We start from the raw sequence: 16337 nt of genomic DNA on the forward strand, positions 1-16337 counted from the left end.
GCCGTGTCACCCGTCACGACAGAGCAGCCTGCTTCTGTGTGAGCCAACAAGCTGCGGACAGACAGAGACAGAGAGGGACAGAGAGATACAAAGAGTGGATAAGGGAGGGAGGCAGAGCAGGAGAAAAGAAGAGGTGAAGAGCCACGGAGCAAAAAACACATACATCGCTGCCACTCTGACGTCTCCCCCCTTTCATGCGCCTGTTTCGGCTTGTGTGAGCGCAAGAAGAGGAGAGAGAGAGGAGAGAAGGAGAGAGGGGAAGGGAGGAAAATAAATCCTGGGAGCTTGTGTCCTCTCTTTGCTTTTTATTCCCTTCTCTTTTTTTTCTTCATCTCCATCATCCAAGGCATGAAGGCGGGTGTCAGCTGGCACGGCAGAATAAAAGAAAGGGATGCTTTGACTGCTGCCTCTCTTTCGGCAAGGGACAAGGAAGAGGAAGGGGGGGACAACACACAGCAGGGACAAAAACAGGATTTCTAGAATGAATTGGAGTCCTTCTGCCGCATGCGCTGGGAATAGCAGTCTTACGCTGAAGTCTCTGAATGAGGTAAAAATAATGATACCACTTTATCTTCCTTTTGTTTGCTCTGTGTGTGATTGGTCAGCAGGGTCAGGTATACATCTCAGAGGCACTTTGAAAGCATGCACAGCAGTGTGATAGAGGTGAAGCAATTTCCATGCTGATCAGGTTTGGAACAGCAGAGGCGAGATTGCCATCTTTGTCCCTGGGTCGCTGCGTGCAGCAGCAGAGTGGAAGTGAGAGGGAAAATCTATGCATGTTGCATGCTGCAGAGAGGCAGCATGAGCCGGGGGAAGGGGGAAGAGTCAGTGTCGGCCAGATGAAAAGAATTGCTGATAATCCCCATGATGAGCATTTGGGTGCTGAGATAGCAGAGGAGGACGGAGGGAGATTTTCTCCTAACTGCCCAGTAGTGCTGCTGCAGCCGCACAAGGTCCAATTAGAGTTAAAATTCAGTGAGTTCAGCTGATAAATGCAAATTAAATTCATAAAATATGAGCTATATATGGATTTCACCCCCTATGGTACACATTAAAAGCCATGTGGAATACATAAAATATATGAAGACTCAAAAGAAGGAGAAAAAAAGGAGGTTGAGGGATAGAACAAAATAAAAAAAACAATTTGAAAGCAAAGTCTGACAGCACTTTCACTGGTTACCCTGGGGAGCGTACACTACCTTCCAGTCAGAAAATAACAACTTGTCCACGGGAGCGAACAAAAAAGGGGCACTGGCTTGAGAAAAGGAAAGCTTGAGTCGAAGTTAAGTGGGCTGTACGTTCTCATTTCTGACACTTACAGTAGGCTACCTAGGAAGCCCTGGCTGTTTGTGAAAAGATGCAGTGTAGTGGTAGTCTCTTTACCAACACAGGTGCATGAGCAACTCCCTGATCCTGGAGAGAACACAACAGTGCTTTGTTTCAACCCGTGCTCCACTTCTGTCCACTAATGATGCCATGTTTTGGCTGTTGTGGTTACGATTTGGAAAAAAAAAGAAGGAAGTATTGCTCCAGTAAAGTGGTAGCAGTCTTGAATCTGCATTGGTAATATCAATATTGCAGGGTTCAGTGCTTAATTATATGTATGTTTGTAGTAAGCAGGGAGTTTCTCAGTGGAAAATCTTGCAAAGTGCTGTTCCAGCGCCAAAGGTCTGGGCTCCTGTCCTAAGTCTTTACTCATGTGTCAGGAAACGTCAACCTGACTCTCCCTGGAAGTTCTGACTGGTCCAGCCTGCTGACACCCATCATGACATCAGGCATATTGGGCGAACATGCTGTCTCTCAAGCTCATATTTTCACAGACAAGCTACTGTTAAGAGAGGGACACATAACAAGTCAGAGGCCTTTGTTGCTATCATTTTTTGTGGAATTCTCAGTATTAGCATAAGCTATTTGCAGCAACTGAATTGGAGAAAAAAGGTGCTAGTACCGTTATTCAGCAGTTGCATGACATGATCATTGCACGTGTCTTGGATATATTCATGTTAGTATATCATGGTAATTTGGTTTGATTTAGAATAACCTATATATATAGCTTTTGATAAATATGCTATGATAAAACCAACTTTTGATATATCCTAAATATTGAATTGGATATTGAGAAGGAATACCAAAGGAATTTTCAGTTCCGTCAACACTTTCTATGATGCCAGTATCTGTAATGCAGTATAAACATACATATAATGTATTATAATGTGCTTATAGCACTTTGAAATTATAGTTATGAACACTCATAAATGCTCAATCAAATACAACCCTCATACCTCATAACCTTATAAGTCATTACAAAATTAATTAGAGTGATTATTGTTTTAAAGCATTATGAGTGCTATGATTATACATTGTTATAAGACTATAATGCATTATAAGTATGTTTAGACTTGCTCAACATTAAGCTAGCTATGTATTTTCACAAAGAAGCAGTAATGCGGTGATGTAAGGGTATTAATGTGGACAAAATCAGAAGTATCAGTGCTGATGAGCCAGGCACTGGCTATGTGATAGATATTATAGTGCATATGTATTACTGACATTATATAGGGAAATGAAACCAAATCTTTGGTGAGTGCAGAGCTGTGATTCTGTTCATCCACACTGAAATACAGAAATACAATAAACACACAAAATAGATTTCTCCATAGACAGCTGAATTTGTGCGGCTCCTTCTCCCTTTCCAAACTGCTCCTCATCTGTTCCACAGTCCACATACAGGATGGCAGCAACACCTGGCACCCGCTTCTCAGCCTGTGCTGTACAGTACACTCACATGTAATGAAGCTGTGTGTGTTCCCAGCTGCTCCTCACACGGGTGTTACCATGCTTCTGTAGCGCTGCACTCTCCGACCATGTATATATTTAGTTTCTGGTCAGTCTGGCAATGTCAGCAGATAACATCCAGATCTCATTTATGGAAGCGGATTGCTTGTCATTTCATTCTGTGTTCATAGTTGCCCCTCGCCTCGGCCATACAATACACAAAGTGCTGAGGGGCCAGAAACACACACACACACACACACACACACACACACACACACACACACACACACAAACATACACAAAATGCTGCTGCAGTTCTGCCACTGTAACTCAAGATTACAGTATGAAATAGAATAGAATAGGGCATACTTACAGGGTAACAAATGTATAAATTCTAATTTATTTCCGTTTGGCACATTATAAATCTATGAATTCTTTATCTGTAGTTATTCACCATTATAATTCATAAATGGAAATAACTTTGGTTTGTTACTATCATAAATACAGCTATTACAGCATTTTATCTCTTTAATCAAGATGGAAAAGCCCTATCTAACTATCTTCTATCTGGAAGAAGGTCAAACTGAAATTTTACTAGAGAGCTGAGCTATTGTGAAGTGGAAGAACCCATAACTCTGAATTAATAAAGCTTGAGACTCTATAATGAGCACTGAATTGTGAAGCAATAAATGTAAGGAACTCAGAAGGACAAAGAAAGCTCCATGGGCACACATACTGTTTCTACACTACAATGCATTATATAGTATCATTAAGTCTTAGTAAACATTTTTTAATGCCTTAATGGAAAGTAGAATTACAATTTACCATTTTTGCTCATATAGAGTAAAAAAAAAAAAGAAGGGAACAATGTGCAATAAATGTTATCATAATTATCCAATACAGAGATGCATCATCTTGTAGAAATGCAGGTGTTGCATGTCCATATGTGGAGGACACATGTTCATTACCGATAGCTCACCAGCATTTCACACATCGTTGCACAGTGTAATAATGTGCATGAAACCCGACAAGAGGAAGGATTAGACTTTACACAACTGCTTTGAAAGCTATTGACAAGGATGCGGAGGTTTAAAAACAGAGGGCAGTGTGTGGGTGCATGTAAAGCATGTCTACCTACACTGAGAGCCCACAGATCCAGGTTTCTGAACCCCTCTCCACTGGGCAAAATTCATTTATGTTTGATGTCTGTGCAGGGTTCTCTTTGAAGGTAACTGAACTTCTCTGCAGATTCACTCATGGAGCTGTCCAGCCTTAGGCAACAGAGGGGCGAAGGAGCCGTCATGAGAATAAAACATTGCCTTCATAACATACAAAAGATCTACTCTATATGGCTGAGCAACCAACAGTACAGAACTGTGTGTGCATATATGGGTGCATACATGCTCACACAAACAGCTACATGGGGGTCTTGCTATTGTAAATATGCTCTTTTGAAAAATACACCTAAAGAAGTGCAGTGATTGAGGCTGTATAAAAATGAAATAGTAAATAGACTGTATAGCGCTTTCTAGTCTTTGCAACCACTCAAAGAGCTTTAACACTCTAGACGCTGTCATTCATCCATTCACACACTTTCACACTGGTGGCCAAGGCTACCCTAAACGGTGCCACCTGCTACCATCAGGATTTCATTCATCTGGAGCAATTTGGGGTTCAGTATCTTGCCCAAGGATACTTTGACATGTAGGCTGCTGTCAGGGGTCGAACCACCGACCTTCTGATAAGTGGGCGATCGATCTACCAACTGAGCCACTGAAAGACATAGTCACCATGATAACACCCATAGGTTTGTGGACTCCAGTTTTGAAAGCTTGACATTGATATAGTACCATCTTCGTTTGTTGCAACCAGCGCATGTCCAGAATGAATCAGACGATAACCTATTTGCTAGTGCTAGCTAGCTGGCATGGTTAGCAAGGTGCTAAACATCTGTTGTTCAGAATGAACGGGTGACTCCTTGTGTCTTTAGGCACATTTCCATTAGGTATTTTTCCCTCTGGTGATCCGCTATGGGTGTGGCTTGGGAGATAGGATCTGCCAAAGATCCGCCCAACTTCACCAGATATCGGCAAAGGTGACTCAGGCCGCTAGTCGACGCTGATTGGATACGCTTGAGGCAGGATATAACGTGAGTAGAACTCAACACAACCACAACATTTTTAAAAGAAATAAGCAGAGCAGACTGAGACGAGAGAATCAAAGACCTGGCGTACAAACACGACAAACAGTAACATAGAAACCATCTCCTCTCCTTACATGTTGATGTCTTGACATCTTGTTTGGACTTGCCGCGTCGGTCTGTGGTCAAAATTGTCACTTAATAATCATGTCAGTATTGCAGAATAATTTATGTCACATTCAAACTCCATGGTTTAGCCCCTACAAAATCACCTGTATTGGAACAGAAGCAGGGGAACTAATTAGTGGACATAGCCAAAACACTCAGCTGCTTTCCAAAAAGTACTCAAAAAGTACTCGGTTGAAACATGCTTTACATTAATTACTCCATTACTCATTACTCCAACGGGATGCAAAACAAGACATTTTTAACCGACCAAAATGTTACAGATAATCTTGGAAGTGAAAAACACTGAAACCTCACTCCAACATACTCTAAAAAGACTTGAAACAAGTGATTGACACCATAAAGTCATTAGGGAAATGTTTACTGAGGTAATAAATCAAGTGAATTACAGGTCGGGTAAATTTCATAGACTTTTTATAACCAGTGGAGTCGCCACCTGTTGGTCATTAGAAGCAATGCAGGTTATTTAAACATACATAAAATATTTGTTGTATTTCCAAGAAAAAATCACCATTTTAAGTGTTTTTTTTTTCTTTTTCATTTTTATATATCAGCAGTCAATGAGTATTTATTATGTATGATCATGTAAGTGTAGCTTGGCTGAATCATGACTCATAAGGATCAGTATTTCGCAAAGCATTTCAGTTCACGGAAAAATAACACCGTAAGAATTTTAAGGAGAAGATTAGTAAGAAAATTACTTTTACTCATTTTACGACCTAGGAAGGCAGTAAAGAACATTTTGTTTTTCAAAAAGAAAAGGCAAAAATAATTGGCATTTGAAGTGCTATCCATTTGTGAAGTTACTAGCTCTGCCTGCAAATTCCTTTACAAGGCTACACTATCCTTTTTCACTTGTTTTGATTTGAATCCAAATTAGAGGGAAGTGAGATCTTTATTAATAAGTAAAGGTTGCTTGTAACAGCAGTGTTTGCTCAATAATGTAAGTCAGTCTGATTAACAATGTCAAAACTGAGGTCTAGATTATATGAAAATATGTGATTGCGTGGTTTCTTTATGGCCTGTGGTGGTCCCAAAGGCAAGGGCTTAAAACACATGCCCTTTTTAATGAACAGCTTAGAAGCGAAGTTATAACAAAACGAAACTAAGATCAATCTGTCGGGCCTTGCAGCAGTGCTGTCGTACCTCCATGGATTACACTCCACGGGGCACTTAAAATCTGTCTGGCTGCCCATTAAGACAGCCACTATCCTGGCTCATTAATGTCCTGCAGAGGAATTAGAATAAACTGTGCTCCACATACTTGTGCTGGCAGAGGCTCTCTGCCTTCTCTCCAGCAGCTTTTCTCCTTCCAGGGACAGCAGTTTGTTTGCCCGCGGTACATCAGAGCAGCTTGGAGTGACCAGCAGCACAGAATAATTAGATGTTCAATTCCTCCAAACTGCTGTAGCTGTTGAATTCATCCTGACTTGTTTCAGCAATTTCAGCAAAGGTTGCCAAAGATAATCACTATGTAGGACATCACCACTCACTTAAATAGGAAATCGGGTTTGAAAACCACGGATTATAAGAGGAGGATGGGACGCTATCCTGGAAGTAGTGAAGCAATACGAGTTGCAGTCAAGTGCATTAAAATCAAAGGGATGGAGTGCTTCAAGTGCGATAAAAGCTGTATTTTAATGCATTTTTTGTTTGTAATTTTTTTGTGCTGTAGATTTACATGTACAGCAGATGGCAAGTGGAACCTTGTTATCAGGCAAAGATGCATTAAACTAAATTCCTAACAATGGAAAATAAACCCGCCCATACACATGCTGATTGGTCATTATGTGAGGAAATCTGAGATTAGACACTATCGGAAGTTGACAAAAGCTGCAGGATTGCATTGCATCTCCAAGAAAAAAGACATTCTTTTTTACATTTATAACATTATTCGTTTTGAGACAGGACATTATATTACTTTAATGGTCAAATTCTTGCATTATTTGGTTATGTGCAATTGTTACATTTTCAAGAAATGATTACATTATTGCTACAAGGCTGCTTGTTGTTTGTGACACTGTAACTTTTGTAATCCTAGTCAAACTCGATAAGACACTAGCTACTAGAAAAGCGTTCTCTTAATTATTGCTCATTCCAAGAGAGGAGACGCTTTTGTCTGATTGTTCTTTTGTTGTTGCTGTTTCAGTTCAACTGAGTCAGCAGACCTCTACTTCACATTTATATCGTCATTGACAAATGAAAGTTAAAATGTTTTTTAAGCCACAAATAAACCATTGTGCTGGTTAGAACAGCTGCACTTACAGAGCAGTTTCAAATCTTGCAGAGAAATGTTACTGCAAATAAAGACCTGTAAGATGTTAGCAGATGACTGGTTTTGCATCCGCTGAACAAGTTAGTGTCAATAAAAAGAACAGTATAATTTGTGTTTCACAGGGATTTGCTGCTAAGGCTTGTAATGCTGTTTACTGGTTCAATCAGCAATGCTGTACGATTCAAATAAGTTTCCCCCTTTTTCTTAATGATTTTTTTTTTTCTATAATCTCATTATGTGTATTTGTGGTTACCCATGGTCCCCGGGGGCAAAACTACTGCGTTAGAAAAAAAAAGAAGGTATTAGGGACAGCTGGCAGTGTGGTATCAGTAGTGTTCACATTCATCAGGCCTGCTGGAGATTATAAGACGGAGCAGGGATGCTACTGGAGGCGTATAGTATGTGCAGTCACACAATGTACTGTATGCATGCACACAAAGACACACACAGTCTACACTGACGCATAAACACTAAGCGAAGCCCCTGACCCAGCCCCCGAGCCTTACCTCCCCCACTGTCAAACCATATTCTGCCACACACAGTGACCGAGAATAAAGAGGAAACCGTTCATCTCTCCTATCTTGAGCTATTTTCTTTGAGTGTTACAATTACATAACATAAGAGAGCAGACAGGAAGAGCCTACTCTGCGTTCATGGCAAAATGAGCTTAACCTATAATCAACGTGGTGGAGATGGCACAGCCGAGTGCTCCGCTCAGAGGGAGGAGGAGCGAAATGTGAGGCTTTAGTATACTATATGTTGTGCCTAACAGTAGGTGTCTGCAGGTCAGGAGACTGAAATGATCATCTCACATAATGACAGAGGGCTTCCCTTCTCGTCACCCTGTACACGTAATGATGATGTGACCTGACAGCGGTGATGAACACTGTGGGTGAGCTCTGTGTTAGTTAGACACGATGTGATGAATACATCTAAGCTGACCTCGAAAATCAAAATAACACGTTCTATAAGGCATGGGACACAATGAAAATATCATGTCATGATTATACTGACCAATATAATAGAAAACAATATTATCCTGATAATCAGCAATTAAAAATAAATGAATGCAGTAATGAACTAGACAGCTTTTTCAAGTAACTCATTAGGTATTCTCGATTATCTCGATAATGAAAATTCCCTAGGATAAAGTTATTGTGAGTGTTTTTATTGCGATTTGTGATAAAATGACGTATTGCCACATACCTACTTTCTATGAAGCCTGCAAGGTAAAGTCAAGCCAGGTTAATTTATATAGTACATTTCATACGACAGGCATAGACTCAATGTGATTCAATAAATTAAAAACAAAACAAACAAAAGAAAATAGGCAAATATATATAACAAAAGAAACAAAAATACAAATATAAAAGCAGACAGTATAAGGTCAGTCAACATGAAGTAGGTTATTAAAGATATAAACCATTAAAATGAACAAACATGTATGATGCAAATGTATTTCAATTAAAAGGATATACAATTTAAATAAAAGGGAAATTAAAAACCTAATTAAAAGCTAATGAAAACAGATATGTTCTAGAAGTCACAGATGTAGCAGACCTTATTTCGTGTGGTAGGAAGTTCCAGAGATTCAGGACATAATGACTAAAAGCACCATGAGCTGATCTCAAAGGGGTGAAATTTTCGGAATATACACTTTAAACTGATTTTGGAATACCTTTTTGTGGTGGCCCCCAATGTCACCAAACAGTAATAATTTTACCTAGCAGAACACAGGAGCTGATGGTGTACCGATGCTTTAGTTTGTTCGTGTTATTGTGTGACTTCCCGCCTCAGATCCAAACTAACGTGGCATCCACAGCAGTACATTGCTTAGCTTCTGTGCCAGTACTCTGCTTTTCTCAGCTGGCTGTGTACCGACCACTGAAGGTATTGCAGGATATATATGTAGCAATGTCATCATCCAAAAACCGAAAAAAAATTCAGGGCTTGGGAAAGCAGCATTTCAATGCTAAAACATGCATACTTTGTCCAAAACATAAATGTTTTATTTAATATCTAAGGAACACTGCTAGAAGTTACATAATGATAAATGTGGTCTTCATATAAAGTGTTACTGAAAAATGTGTAAAACCTAAACCTGAAGTTCATAATGGATGTTAAATGGAGTCTTTTCACAGCTAAGTCCATCAAATATGAATGATTTTGGCAGCGAATCTATTTTATGCTTTTTTTCGTCTGTTTGATAAACATCCAGTTCCTTCCAGGGATAGCTGCTGTAATCACTCACAGATTAGGCAACGGCAATGGCAAACACACGGCGCAACAAAAAGTCCTGGTTTTGAGGCACAAACAAGCTCTCTCAATTACCCTCTTGAGAAAATCCTCGAGGCTTTGTGGTAAATCCCCCAGCTTTAACAAGAACTAAGTGTCCCTCCACCTCTGCAGGGGGAAAGGATCACTCTATGAACATGCTGGGAGATTATTTCAGTAACCTCTTAAAGACAACACTGGCCAGTGATCATCACTAGCTGGTGCTGCTCCATGTAAACATTTAAAACAACAGTTGAATCTAATAAAAGAATCTAATAAAAGAATCAATGACTGGACAACACTCTATCCACAGTAACAAGAATATCCATCCCACTGAATAAAGAGATCATATCTTAAAGAGGCTGTCCTGTTACAGAAAGTACAATACACAAACAATAAACTCAAAGTGAGTGACATTTATAGATGAACATCTCCGTAGCACCCAATAAACCATATGCTGATCGACAAAATGGATCAGTAAAAGCAGTAATAGGAGGAAAGTGGATCGCAGACAGACAAGGGGACACGAATATGTCCTGCTCTAGTCAACTTTTCACCCCACAAAGTGTGTTTACACTGTAAAAATATCCATCTTTCCAAGTGTTGTTTGATCTCTTCAGTGGCGGACTCAGACTGTTTGAAGGGCAGGGGCGAAAAAATAAAAAGGGCACATTCTGCACAACATGGAGCCCCACCAGCACGCTAAAAGCCATGATGCATCATGTATGATAAAGTATTAGCATTAAGCCTAATAGATCCAGATCAAAGTAATTAATGATATGGTACTGACAATTAAAAGTATTGAACCAAACCAACTAGGGGGGTCTGGGGGCAATTTTCTTGCACTAGAGGGCACATCATCATAATTTATTATATGAAGGGGCACACTAGAGGGCACCAAATAATTTTTTGCACGTGTAAAGAGCAGCCAATAAGGCACTTCCTCTCGTTTTCACCACTCTAGAGGGCACTTTAGCGCAATTTTTCAACCATGGAGGCATGAGGGGGGGCGGTCGCCCCTCCTGCCCCCCTCTTGAGTTCGCCACTGGATCTCTTTCAAATACAAAAAACACAAGATAATTCTACTTTTTCGTATATGTGCTAGCGAACTAACACGTATAATTCTACTTTTTCAAGTGTAAACTTCACTCAAGAATTGGCTTCAATCACCAAAACTATGTGGTTAGGTTCAGGAAAAGCTCATGGTTTAGATTAAAATAAGTACATGAAATAATTTTGCAGCTTGTTATTGGTGTGCTGTTATTACTCTGAGCAGCATGCATGGGCATTAATTACAATAGCATTTTTCTATCTTTTATTTATCGCTAGAAATAAAGTCATTAAGAGGGTGTTTATAGTCGCTAAATCTAGCGAGAAAGTCACCAAGTTTGGTTAGGGTTAGTGTTAGGGTGTAAATCAACCTCATTCAAGAAATGACTCCGATCACCTGCCATTTGATTGATTACACACTATGGCATCAGGATTAATATTGCAAAAAATGCTCCACCCCTTTGACCACATTGGTTGTTTGTTTCCTGCCCTGTAATACCAACCACAAAAGAGTTCCCCCTAAGGAGATCTACGCATCCTTCTACTTAAATGTAATCAAGGCAGTTTTAAAAATGTGGTTAACTTTGTACAACAGCTGCAGTTTGGTTAGGTTTCAGCACCGAAACTATGTGGTTGTGGTTTAGATTAAAATAAGTACATGATAGTATAGTTATGCAGCTTGTTATTGGTGTGTGCTGTGATTACTCTAAGCAGGATGCATGGGAATTAATTACAAAAGCGTATTTCTATCTTTTCCCGCTATTGCTATATTTATCGCTAGAAATAAAGTCAATAAGAGGGTGTTCATATTCGCTAAATCAAGCAAGAAAGTCACCAAGTTGGCAACACTGTTTCTTTGGGGGAGGACAGCTGTACTTTTCTCTCTGTAATACAAAATAAGGGAAAAACAAAAACAAAACATGCCAAAATCTTTCTCCAGGTCATCTTGGCTATCCTCACCTCCTCGTCTTCTGTAGGAGGACTCCATAGTGTGTTCCAACTGTTGCCTTGCGTTGGTAGAGGACTTACATGGCCTGAAAGACTGAAAACTTGTGCAGATTTTTTCTTCATGGATTTTACTTGATATTTCACTGTACAGCAGCACAGACTTGCCATTGCTTTATAGAGTATTATGCAAATGTAGATGCAATGTAAAAAAAAGACACTCTCCTTGTTAATAAGCAGGGTCTTTATGTATGCTGGGAATCCATTGTGAGTGATAATGATGCTACCAAGATATAAGAATTCATCAGATTTTTATCACTGAATTATGCCTTTAGGCTGGATGGGGATGCTTAGTGCTTTCACAACCCAAGTCCATTTGGTTAGTCCGAATCAGAGTGAAATGAATACATTTGGATCGTTTTTTATTTAGTCTGGTTTACTTTCACAGTGCAGAAATGTAAGTGGACCAAATTTTTAAAAAAAGATTTGAAGAGGGGCGTGTGCGAAGGAAGAGGGCTGGAAAACTACTCCCACTATTACTTATTACTTATTGGTTGAAAAGTTGGTAGTGAAGAATGTAAACACGGAAATAAACAAAGCAACGTGGAACCGAGCGCAGACCGAGTACGTTTAATTATACTGGCCGTATTCTACTCTGGTGTTCCGACCAAAGAAACTCTCACAATGAGCTCCTGTTGAGGCTCCGGGTCGTCAATAATGTGTTGATCCATTATTTCCACAGACAATGAGCACCTGTATAACCAGGGAGGGCGAGCCTTAACCCTTTATCGGACGAAGAACTATATTTGGTACAATACAAACTCTGTTTGGTCGTAGAACCACATTAGATTAGATTAGATTAGATTAGATTAGATTAGATTAGATTCAACTTTATTGTCATTGAACAGAGTACAAGTACTATGACAATGAAATGTAGTTTAGCATCTAACCAGAAGTGCAGAGTAGTAAAGTGCAAGGTATTTACATATGAACACAGTGTATAAATATAGTGCAGGTATGAATTGAATATGCTATAGGATATGTCTCAGAGAAGAGATGAGAAGTTTTGTTTTGAAACAAAATTTTGAACTGAGCCATGTTGGTTTTGAAAAAGATGACTCTTCAGAATGAAACAGACATGGACTTGTACGAGGAGAACTTGACTATGATGGCATATTAAGGCCAAGTATGAATAAAAATAAAAATACAAACCAGGGGGGGAGTTGCAAATTTACTAGATTAAAGTGCCAAATCTACAAGAAAAATATGTGCAGATTTAAGAGATTTAAAGTGGCAAATCTGCTCAAAAAAGTTTCAGATTTACGAGACAAAAGTGAGGAAAAAAAACAAACTTTTTTCTCACATATTCTCCACTTTAAATCTCATAAATCTGCACATTTTTTTCTTGTAGATTTGACACCTTAATCTTGTAAACTTTTTTCTCAAAATATCACCCCCCTCCCCCGGGTCTGTATGTTGTTTTTTTTACACATTCTGGCAGTATGTAATATCCTCCAATATTCTCTAGGGTTGAAATTTGGAATTTACAAGTATTTCAATGAGTGCCCTATTAAGGGTTAATCCGCCTACCACGATCTGCTATTTTGAGCAATACGTTGATAATTCTACAATGACAAATTATCTTTAGCTCAGTGGTAGTTTACAGAGTGAAACTGAAAGACACAGATTTCATCTTTATGCTATTATCTGTGTACATTTCACAAAATGCCCATGCAGGTAGCCCACAATCAACTGCGTTTTGGTCCATTTCCTTTAATTGGGTCGGATTTTTGTTGGATTACGTTCACAGTGCAATGGAACCGCACTAGGGTCCGTTTGGAAAACGTCTCGGAACAATTGCTTAGGTGCCCACCAGAGTACAATTGGAGCGTTCACAAGCAACCAAACAATCCGTAACAAGGATTTAACCACACCAGAGTTCAATTAAAACTGATTCAACTTTGGGTTGTGAAAGCGCCCTTAGATGGCTATTTGTTGTTTATCAAGTGAGAATGGTGCACATCTTCGACTTACATACCATTTCACAGTGGGAGGAAGTAGGACAGTGTAGAGTGTTTCTGTCATTGCATTATGTATAATTTCAACCAAATGGCTGTAAACACAAACACATGGGTGTGACCCAAATTATCTTTCCAATTACCATCCATTTGCATTTTCTGTCATGCTTTTAAGATGTAGTTGTTTGATTGACTGTATTTCTGAGGGTGTTTGTGAGATGTGAAGTAGTTTGAAGTAGCGTGAACAAATCAAATACAGCTGCACACCTTCTACCCTGCAGCTCAGCCCAGCATTGTTGTGTAAGCTGCAACTCTGAACCTCTGCAAACAGCGGATGAGTGCAAAAGAAGAAGTGCCAGGTTTAGTGCATTATGGCTTCTATTTTGTAAATGATTTTCGAGATCTGAGACCAATCTGATTCACTAATCTACCCCATGGAAACACTATTAAAACCATGACAGTTTTTTTTTATTTTTTTATCCATCGACACTGAATGTGCTGAACTCATTTTCTGCCATGGTGCAATCATCCTTGTTACACAGTATGAAATAGGATTGGCACAGAGAGGGCTGTCTGGTTTTGCCATTCAGAGTTACTAGAGGTAATGTAGGCAGCAGTTGTGACTGTTTTGACTGAGTGAGATGGATAAACACTCATTTGCAGCAGGGAATTACTCTAGATTAAATATTGATGATTGTTTTTCCTTGTGGGGTATATTTACATTTCCAAGACCAACAATACCAACACAGCAAAAAAAACCAACAACTAATAATAAATACGGACGGAAATGTGTCAGTGCAGAGAGGAATTCATTTCTATTTCACTTCTGTTTCCAAACATCCAACTTTCTGTCAAGGCTAGAAATAGTGAAATTAATTGTGTGGAAGTTTAAACACTTTAAGGTGTGTGAGAGGTAGAAGAAGTCAGCGTTTCTGCAGCTCAGAGCTGCCAAACAGTGTCGTGCATCATGCTGAGGAGAGAGATGACTGGTCTTAGCTAGCCTGTTGTTATTGTTCTTGTCATTGCTTCCATGACATTTCATGTGCAGTAGGTGCCAGTTACCTCTCACTCAGTCTTGCATCTCTGAATCACACTGTCACACTAGTAATGAAGGCAAAGTGTCCCTGTGTCCCTCATGAATGCTGAGTAGCTGTCACTAGTATATCAGAGCAGTACTCAGATTTTTCTTGGAATTTGCAATGAAATGAAATATGAAATATTTACCCTTATTCCCTCCAGCACCTGAAGAGCAGAATCATCTTACCTGTGCCTCTAGAAATCCATCTAATTTCCAAAAAAAAAAAAAATAATTTGAAAAAGTTTAAAAGAACATTGTGACCTGTCTGAGCATTTACCATGCACATTTATCGCCTTTCTGCTTTGGACTTTAATTAATAGTTTAAAAAAAGCAATAAGCAGCAAGTCTGACCTGCCTTGCACCAGCATTAATTTGTTGAGCTCCTTGGCTATAAGAATTAATTACCGTGAACAAGCTGTAAAATATGGATACAAAATAAAGAGCTTAAACTGTTCATGCACATAATCACTTTCATAATCATTTTATAAGTGTGCTAAAGCAGATTGGCAAGGTGGACTTTTACTAATAGTGATTTAAGGTTTATTGATACGTTTTGATTTCACAACACATGGAAACACTGACAGATGCCCACCCTCAGCCCTCTAGGATAAATACTAACCAGTAGGTTTAATATACAGACCTGAGGGCTGCAGCGTGATGCCCCTCAGGCAACATCTACTGAGGCTGCCTGTACCATCTGACTACAGACATGATGAATCTGCATAATAACATTGGTCAGAATATGTGGGAATTATTGGAGCAGAAGTTTAGCAATTGCTTGTGCGGTCATAGTATGCAAGCAGTATCAACTGGGATTTAGTGCCCCCTTACAACATGTCCTTCACGTTCATATTAAAGGGACAGGTCAGATTTATTGAAGTGGGGTTGTATGAGGTACTTGACCATAGTCAGTGTATTACCAATGGCGATCAGCATGCCTCCAGTTTGGAGAAGCATGCAGGAGCACAGACACGGAGGCTAAGCTAAGGATGCATATTTTAGCCCCCAAAATAACTAAATAATATCGTTTTAAGTGTACGTTATATATAGAATATTTTCACTGCTTTACCTTGCCGTCTGACAGCCCTGTTTAAGTTCACATGGGGAGAACTAAAGCTGATTTATGCCCTCATCAAAGCCACTAGACTCCACTAACAAAACCAGTAAGTTTACCCTGCAGTTGAAGGTCTCTTCCTGCCTTGATTTCTTAGTTTGTTTGTGTTATTGTGTGGCCTTGGTGTTGTAAAGGAGTTCGGATTCACACAATAACACAAACAAACTAAACGGTTGAGTCAGCGGTAGACCAGCAACTCCCATGTTCTACAAGGTAAACTTGTTATTTTTGTCAATGGAGTCTGGTGGCTTCGACGAGAGCGCAGAACAACTTCAACAGGGCTTAAATAGGCCATTAAATGAGAATCCAAACACAATGACATAATTGTCAGCTACTGTCACTGAATCTTTCCATGATTTCTGAATGGCTCTGTCTCATTTTGTTTTTAACAGATCAGCAGAACTTTGCACTGAGGGACCGATTATATTCTCTCCTCTCAAAACTCTAGTACACTTTGAGAGCATTTCAGTGAGAATGAATCA

The 16337-nt window shown here is 39.5% G+C and overlaps 1 protein-coding gene across 1 annotated transcript in view; it reads left to right on the forward strand.

The window, feature by feature from the left end:
- The first annotated feature begins 293 nt into the window (after positions 1-293).
- LOC131969601 (galactosylgalactosylxylosylprotein 3-beta-glucuronosyltransferase 1) overlaps positions 294-16337 on the forward strand; it is a 92928-nt gene continuing 76884 nt past the window's right edge. Inside the window, exon 1 of the mRNA XM_059330685.1 lies at positions 294-547. The gene's annotated coding sequence lies outside the window, so the exon portion shown is untranslated. The remainder of the gene's footprint in view (positions 548-16337) is intronic.

This window comes from Centropristis striata, chromosome 4, assembly GCF_030273125.1.
Source record: "Centropristis striata isolate RG_2023a ecotype Rhode Island chromosome 4, C.striata_1.0, whole genome shotgun sequence".
NCBI classification, from domain to species: domain Eukaryota; kingdom Metazoa; phylum Chordata; class Actinopteri; order Perciformes; family Serranidae; genus Centropristis; species Centropristis striata.